At 47.4% G+C, this 8,679-nt stretch overlaps 1 non-coding gene across 1 annotated transcript; it reads right to left on the bottom strand.

Moving 5' to 3' along the window:
• Nucleotides 1-8,180: 8,180 nt before the first annotated feature.
• Nucleotides 8,181-8,274, bottom strand: TRNAI-UAU (transfer RNA isoleucine (anticodon UAU)). The gene is made up of 2 exons: nt 8,237-8,274; nt 8,181-8,216 (listed from the first exon to the last, which is right to left on the bottom strand). It is a non-coding gene; the product is annotated as a tRNA-Ile (tRNA).
• Nucleotides 8,275-8,679: the final 405 nt, after the last annotated feature.

Genomic DNA, 8,679 nt, shown 5'->3' with positions numbered 1-8,679 from the left:
ACGTTTATTAGATCATCTACCAAAGCAGCATTACGCTGATTATATCCTCCAACCCAGCAGCCACAGAACAGAAAGTCCCCTCCAAAACAATGCCTGCCAAGCGCAGCAGTCTTCACATGATTTACTGGTCAGTGCACACACATACATACAAAGGAGATGATTATGCCCTTCTGATTTCAGGTGTCATCCAGGAGGAGCATTTCCACAGTTTTAGCTATGGATGTTCCAAACTGCTGCTGTTCTTCCCAGCAATTGTATTTTGTGGTCCTACTGCCATTTCCTTTACTATGTATGCATAAGCAGGAGGAGGCCTCTCTTTGGCCTGAATTATTTACGCTATAATTTGTGCTTCTGTTTTCAACTAGTATTTACCGATGAATCATGCCAAAAATCACACATACTGAATACTGCAGTGGGTAATACTTTAAAGCCCCATGAATTTCCTGGTTTCCTCACAGCCAGACATAAGCTTCCCATTACTTTGGGCCAATCCTTATCCTCTTATGGAACACGAAGCAAATTCACTGACATCAGTGAAAATGTACCCATTTGTATTATACATTAATACCACATTTCAAAAACAGCCACCTCCATCTTGGTTCCTTGACAGTTTGGCTTTTACTTTCAGAGGTATTTAGATGACAGAGGCTACTCCTGCAAGAATACTTCAAATATATTACATTTGCAATAAGAGATCTGTTTGCTAGATATTCTTTGCAACATCCAGATGCTTAGAAGCAGGTAGACAAACATCAACATCAGGCAGGCATCCCTAAACAGCTCTGAAAATTTGGCCAAGCGTCGTAAGAATCCTGTCAAAGGGCTATGATTATTAGGAACGTAAAAACAATGAGGCAAGTACCCTAATCCTCTAGTAACAAATCTGCCTTCAAACACAAAGACACACCATAGCACTCCTTCTACCCTTACTGATACAGAAGTCTCCAACTCCAAAAAAAAAAAAATTGATTTCCATGGATACTACATGTTAAGAACTTAAAAATAACAACACAGCCACAACAAACATTTTCTTTATCATAATAAATAGCAGCAAGTATTTTTTTGGCTAGGTTACACTGCAGGCACAGAATAGCTAAATGAGAATGACAGACACAATTAGATACACCCATCAGTTACAGCAGCATTTTAAACAGATGTAGGCTACTACAGGCCTTGCAAACAGTTCAGTATTGGCAGTCAAATTCTCAAACCTGTTAGGGACTTAAATACATATGCAAGCACCTTGCATGCTCTCGTGGCAGAGATTGTAGGTTGTTTGGTTGGACTCGATCTCAAAGGTCCTTTGCAACCATGAAGATTCTATGATTCTATAAATCTCAATAGATCTGAATTATTATTTTTTTTTTAGGCATTTTTTTACTGGCATTGATTTCAGTGGGACACAGCCACCATGCTTAATTGACTTTGCAAGTCTTCAAGAAGGAACAAGCCCTCCTGAGGTGTTAGGGCTGGATCCAACAAAGGGCTCGGCCACTGAGTTGGCCCAAGCCACTACCACCTCACAGCCACCCATGTCAATGGAGCCCCCTCCTGAGCCCCCCGGGGAAGCGCAGCACCTTCTGCTGGAATCCCTGCCATTCCACAGGGATCTAAAGGAACACGTTTGCAGCTGCACTGAGACAAGGCGACTGGCAGAGATCTCACCCTGCAGTGTGAAACCCTTAGAGCACTTGAGCAAAGTGCTATCTATTGAGACTGAGCCCCTCCATGAGGGGGAAGGTGGGGCAGAAGCAAGGTCAGTAGAGAGAGGCAGAGCAGCCCAGAGCATGCAAAAAACAGTAACACCCCAAGCATGCATGGGGGCACTTAACAGACAACCCCCACTCACCTTGGCTGAAAGCACCCTCAAAATCCAGCACCAGTTTCCTATTTTCACTTCTGAGACATTTTCAAAACAACGTATGAGTTTTTGCAAAACTGACAGAGGCATTTTCCAGGACCCAGCCCACTGGCAAAGCTTCATAAATTTGCATTATTAACAGCTTTTTAATATTAAATGGCCTTCATACATGCCTGTCACATGTCTGACGTGACTTTCCTTAAAGATAGAGATGTTTACCTTTTCTTTAACATCTTAATTTTCAGCACTACTTACATGCTATTTAAAGGAAGAAGTTAGTGAAGTCAAGTGACTCTGAGACCATGCAAATAATTTTGGATGTTTATGTTTGTCGTTAATTTGACAGCCTCTCTTCACAAAACCAGAAAACCATCTAAGTCTCTAAGTCACACCATATAGCAACATGACCTGTAGCACAACTGCCTCTTAAGAATTATATACAGTCTTTTTGGTAGACAAATGTTTAAAAATTGTTGCTTTATCCTCCCCCATAATCTTCATACATATAACTTCATAGTAAAATTTCTAGAAGTATTTCTTAGCACTACCATAAACCTGTATAACCGCGTATAAAGATCTCTCAACTAAAGCAGGCAGTACAGGCTCAATTGCCTCCTTCAAGGGAGCATCCCTCCTCCAAAATTTTTAATTACAGTCTCTGTGACTATCCCCTGCCATTTCAGCCACTTCCCCAGCTTGTTCTTTCTCTGGGTCTGGTTTAGTTTGTTTTGCTATATTTTGAGACTTTTCCAAGGTTTCAAATATTTAGGCTTCACCAAAACTATTTGAAGAAACCAAGAGTCTTTTTCCACCTTAAAAGCAGAGCCTAACACAGCAAACTCAGCATAAGCAAGAAAATTAAGTGGGCACTAAATCCACTACTGATTGTCCATTTCCTTCCTTTTCCAAACCAGAAAGCTGAGCTCTCTAGCTCTCCCAACACCAGCTTCAATCCCTAGAGAGACCAAGGGGTCTCTTATATTGCCACACTAAAGTAACCACTCCAAACACAGAGAAGAAAACCCTGCCTCCTGAGATCACTCTTTGCTCAAGCAAAATGTACAGGCCAATTCACTTCGAACAGCAACTCCATCTTAGATTGGCTGGACTGGCTAACACTCATTTATTTTTCACTGACTTACGCAGCACATTTATATAGCTATAAGCCAGACAACCCAATTTATTTATTTATTTGTTTTTAAAGCTTCCTTACCTGTGTTCTTCTATCTGCTCCCTTTGTTCCCTCCTCCTTTCCTTTCTCCCTCTCTTTTTCTTGCTCTCTCCTTGTAACATCCACTTTCCCTGTTTCAGAGAGCAATGCACTAATTCTTTCTCATTTTTTGCTTGCTTTTTTACAGATCTTACGAAGTTATTCTCACTTCTTCTGTCAGTATGTCACCTTCACTTTTCAGCCCCTCTTTTCAGCAAGCAAACTTCCATGTGACCATCTGACTTCCCCCCACCCCCCTTACGTTATCTTTCCCCTCACAAGAGCAGCATATTTCTATTTGGTTTAATAGAGTCCTTCCCCATGGTTTTCGAGCACCTACATTTTGGTTCCCCCCCCTCCCAGCTGCCGCTTCCAAGCCTAATGCCTCCATAGCACAGGCACCCTCAGAGGGAAGCAGCCGCCTGGGCTTCAGGAAACACTGCACAAAAACCTCTGACACCAGCTACTCTTTAAAAACTTTGTTCAGGAGAATCTAAACTGGGCCTGCTATACTGGCACTTGGACACAGTACTGAATTCATACAGACTTAAAAAACATGATACACCCCAAACACCTCGGTTACTCCAAACACAATTAATCAATAGATTTTAATTTCAGAAAGGTCCTCAAGTTGTTACATACAAAGACGAGGGGGGAACACAAAACAAGAACCAAAACGCATCTATACCTCCAGCGGACTTTCCAAGCAACCCTTGGAATTTTTGCCTATTGTTCTCTGCTGTGCACAGCAGAGCATTCGGCAAGTGATTTCTATTTTTAGGATGTCTGGGAATGCTTTGCTTTAGTTTTTCTTTTTCGCTTGGCAGGACCACAGTGCCATCTATTGGAAAAGTCATGAAGAGCAGACTCTTTTTACTATTTGTAAAGTCAAGACTAAAAACATTTATTACTTTGGTTTAAAAACAATTAGGTAGGCCAAGTCTTTATCGTAGGCTTTTACAGGCATTTGTTAGGACATGCAAGCCCCAATATTATGGAAAGTTCCAGACTGATGCATTCAAAGAAACAAAAGTTGCCATACTTAGAAATAAACTCCAGGAAAGGCTATCCTGCATGACCCTGTCTTTGATTCTACTAGATCCTACATTTGCCATTCCAGTGGGACTCCCTGTTTGAGCAAGATCATATAGGGATAAACACAAAACCTGCTCCCTAACTTGATTACTATTAATCCTCTAAGATGAGGCAATAGCCAGATCTTTGTAAATCCTGCTTGCAGCAATAAGCAGCACACATACAAAGTTTCTCTGTGTCTATATGCAAGCCCTCTTTCTTTCCACAGTCAGCGAGAACTCAGAGCAGCCAGAATAAGCCCATAGAGTATGCACAGTCCATACTCAACATTAAATGAAGAACAACACAAATTTTAAGAAGAGAGACCTTTTTAAAAGACTCTGAAAAGATTTCAGAGGAGCTAGGGAGATACAGGCCTGCAGCCATGCCACACCAGGCAAATTAATACAGAAATAAAGAACACAGCATAAGCTAGAAGAGGCAGGGCCCTAGATAAACTGGGCAGCATGGAGGACTCACCATGAGGAAACCTTTCTTCCTAAGGGCACTTCCAGGAGAACCCATGGCCTGTCCAAGCCCCTTGACAGCAGCCCCCAGGCTTCTCCCCTGGACACCTCCTAGGAGGACAATGATGAATGCCAGACAGTAGCTCAGAAAGAGAGCAACAAGGTCTGGCAGCTGGTTTTTCAAAAGGAAAACAAGGCACAGGTGAACCACGTTATTATTTGGGGAGGAGGCGGGAGGGGGAAGGAGAGGTGACCTCTCTCTAGATCACATTAGCCCAGCTGTCACTTGGCATCACTCACACGCAGGTGTTTTCTAAATACATCACCTGAGTACACGTAAGATTTAGAAAATACGACAGCACTCACACACGGACATTGGGAACTCTCCCATAACGGTGTAAAGGTATCTTTACACATACATATATTGGTATATCTACATATATAAATATACATGCGTAATATTGCTAGCCATTGCTAACTAGCATTAAAGCATGAACCAACAACTCAGGACCAAAAAGCCCAACAGCAAAACACCTTAGTGTAAACAAAAACATATATTTTCTTTTCATATGCCTGTAAGACACCTAGTTTTCAAGAAAGAGTTGCAAATGGAAGCAACAGCCCAGGGCACTCCACCCACTCAGAGCTGGAGAGGCCGCAACGGCGGCGCCATGGCAGCCCCAGCTCAGCTCCACGACAAGGACGGGCTCCTCGTACACCCGGGAGAAACCACTCCAAGGCCCAAACCTCGACCCCCTGCCCGGGCACGGCTGCTCCCCGCAGCAACCCCCTGGAGGAGGAAATAAAACAGGGGAAGGGAAGGAAATAAAACCTCAGCTCACCGTCAGAAAAGGACCTGGGGGTGTTGGTCCACAGCCGGCTGAATATGAGCCAGCAGCGTGCCCAGGTGGCCAAGAAGGCCAACAGCATCCTGGCCTGTGTCAGGAACAGTGTGGCCAGTGAGACTAGGGAAGTGATCGTCCCCCTGTACTCGGCACTGGTGAGGCCCCACCTTGAATTCTGTGTCCTGTTTTGGGCCCCTCGCTACAAGAAAGACATTGAGATTCTGGAGTGTGTCCAGAGAAGGGCAACGAAGGTGGCGAGGGGTCTGGAGCAAAAGTCTTACGAGGAGCAGCTGAAGAAACTGGAATTGTTTAGTCCGGGGGAGAGGAGGCTGAGGGGAGACCTTATTGCTTTCTACAACTACCTGAAAGGAGGTTGTAGAGAGTTGAGGGTCTGCCTCCTCTTCCAAGTAACAGGCAATAGGACAAGAGGAAATGGCCTCAAGTTGCACCAGGGGAGGTTTAGATTAGGTATTAGGAAAAGTTTTTTCACGGAAAGGGTTATCAAGCATTGGAACAGGCTGCCCAGGGCAGTGGTTGAGTCACCATCCCTGGAGGTATTTAAAAGACAGGTAGATGCGGTGCTGAGGGACATGGTCTAGTGGTGGCTTTGGCAGTGTTAGGTTGATGGTTGAACTCAATGATCTTAAAGGTCCCTTCCAACCTCGATGATTCTATGATTCTCTAACATGGCACCCTTCAGGCTCTGTGAGGCCTCCCCAGGGTGGGGGCCGGAGGAGGCCCCTGCCCAGCTGCCCACCGTGAGGCCACAGGCAGCCACACTGCTCCATGGGGGGGGTGTCATGTCATCTTCTGTCACAGCCCTGCCTTCTTCGGGAAGCCCTCATGCTTTAGCAGGGGTTCACTTTATTTTGTAAGTACCCACTAGATAAATAGCATTCTTTTGTCATACAGGGATTTCTAGCAAATTCCCACAAATTGTCCTGATTTAGCACGATTTTCAGTGTGAAATCCCTGCCTCAGAACATGTTTCCCTCAGGTGTCAGGCACAGGAGTCAGTCAGGAGGTAAGGCCTCTGTGGACGGAATGCAACAAGTGTCGCCTCACACGGTGATTTTGGTCTTTTTTTTTTCTTTTTCTTCCCCGCAGAAGCAAGACAAAAATCATCTTGGAGCGAGAGTAAAAGCCAAAGCGGGACCAAGGGGATGAAGGAGGTCTTGTGAAGAAGGCCCCAGTGCCGTGCAGCTCTCGCTGCTTGTCCCACCGGTTCTCTGGCACCGCGAGTCGCAAAAAAGCTGTAAACACAACGAACGACATCTGCTTCATGGTGCACCTGGTGTTTGGCACAAATTGCACAATCGCACACACCCCCCAGCACACCCAAGCAAGACCCCAAACGCAAAATGGTGGCTCCTCCTTGGGGAGGGAGCACAGGAGCCTGGAGGCACACAGGGGAAGGGGGAGAGGCAGCAAGGGAGCAGCACTGGCCTCGCTCAGTCCCTGAAAAAAGTGGTCTCTGGCTGGGCAATGGAGTCCCGCTCCCTCTGCTAGGTTTCGTTTTCCAGCTACACAAAAGCAGCATTTTCATTTTTTAGGATTTCCAGTAGCTCTGCAAATACACCTCCATACTGTCCATACCCCTCACCACTAGGACATGGCACTCCGTCATGAAGAAGAAAACGCAAAACTCTGCAAGCAAAGGATGAATTTTGTTTGTCCTTCGATATATTACAGATGTCTCTTGTTGATTTCGACTTCCTTACGCTGATATGGCACACGCTTCAGGCATGACCGTACTGTCACCGAAATCAACGAAGTTAATGCACAATTCAGAGGGGACAAAGCGGTAACTAGAATAGGGAAGAAGTGGTAATTAAAAGCCTTGAAGTGGCACTTGGAGGAGTTATCACCTGCATACAGACATTAAGGGACTGATCTGGGCAACGAAGGGGCCTCTGGCTGCATGATCTCAAGGGTCTCACTGAACTTTTTGGTATAAATTTCACTGCTGCAATAGTAGATTAGATGTTAACACAGGTGTTCACAAGATCTGGGCCTAAACAAACGTTCGCGCAGTGTCCCCCAGCCTTCTTTTTCAGGAAGCTGTGCTCTTCCCGTGGCCCGGTTGCCTCTCCAGTTGTGAAAAGAAATCTGAAATTACTTGAATTATTTTCCTTCCTGCTGCGGCCTACACATTTGTGAAGCATTACCAAGGTAATGAGCCATTGCAAAGGCTGTCACCGCCAAAGGCAGCAAAGTAAAGGGGGAAGATTTTGTTACCTTTGTTAGTTGTAGGCAGCACCAGTCAGTATTTACAGCGCCCCACTTTAAGTGGCACAGTGTAAAATAACTATTACTTCCTACAAGTTCACACGAGCAGCTCTTCCCAGGAAAGCGCCCATTATTCCACACTGACGGGCTGCCCCGAACACACCGCACTTGGGTGGATACACGAGTCCACACCCGTATCGCCAGAAACAGCTTGAACACAGGCAGCCCCGTGCATGTTCTCACTCTGTGCGCTGCTGTGGCCCCCACCCGACACTTTTCACGGCGAGGTGCACACACCCCCCCGCACCAAAAACCCCACGGCGCCGCCAACCGGCAGCCACCGACCCCTCGGGGCGGCGGGGTTCACGCGTGGGGGCCCACGCTGCCGCCAGGGCTGCATAATGTTTCCGTCAACTTTTTTTTTTTTTCTTTTACTTCCCGGAGAGAGCGGGCGAGTCCCAAAAAAGCCCGTTTTCGCTCCCAAAAAAGCTGTGTGCTCCAGGTGAGGCTCGAACTCACAACCTCGGCATTGCTCGGCTTTGTACTGCTGTATAAGTACCGCGCGCTAACCGATTGCGCCACTGGAGCCCTGACACCAACTCCTCCCGAACGCTTTATCAAGCGCTGCCCCGGCCCCGGCGGGGGAAGGACGGCGCCCCACGCCGCCTGCGCCCCGCGCCGGGCAGCGACCCCAGGACGCCCCGTTTCTCTGCCCAGGGCCGCGCTCTCGTCGTTAGCGGCCGTTAACAGCGGCGCGGGGAGGGGGAGAAGGGGGTTGGCGGACGCTGCGCCCCCAAGCAGGGGAGGAAGGAGAGCGGCTGCGGTGCCCGGGAGAAAGCCCTGCCGCCCCGCCGGGCGGGCGGCCGCAGCGACAGCGGGCCGCGGCGGCGGGGAGAGCCCGGCCTCCGCTGCCGCCAGGGCGGGGCCTGCCGCGCCGGGCCGGGCCGGGCCGGGCGGAGAGCGCCGCCCGCTGCGCAGCCTCCGACCGGCTCC

This window comes from Larus michahellis, chromosome 3 (genome assembly GCF_964199755.1).
Source record: "Larus michahellis chromosome 3, bLarMic1.1, whole genome shotgun sequence".
Taxonomy (NCBI): Eukaryota; Metazoa; Chordata; class Aves; order Charadriiformes; family Laridae; genus Larus; species Larus michahellis.
This window is presented reverse-complemented; position numbering and strand designations above follow the sequence as displayed.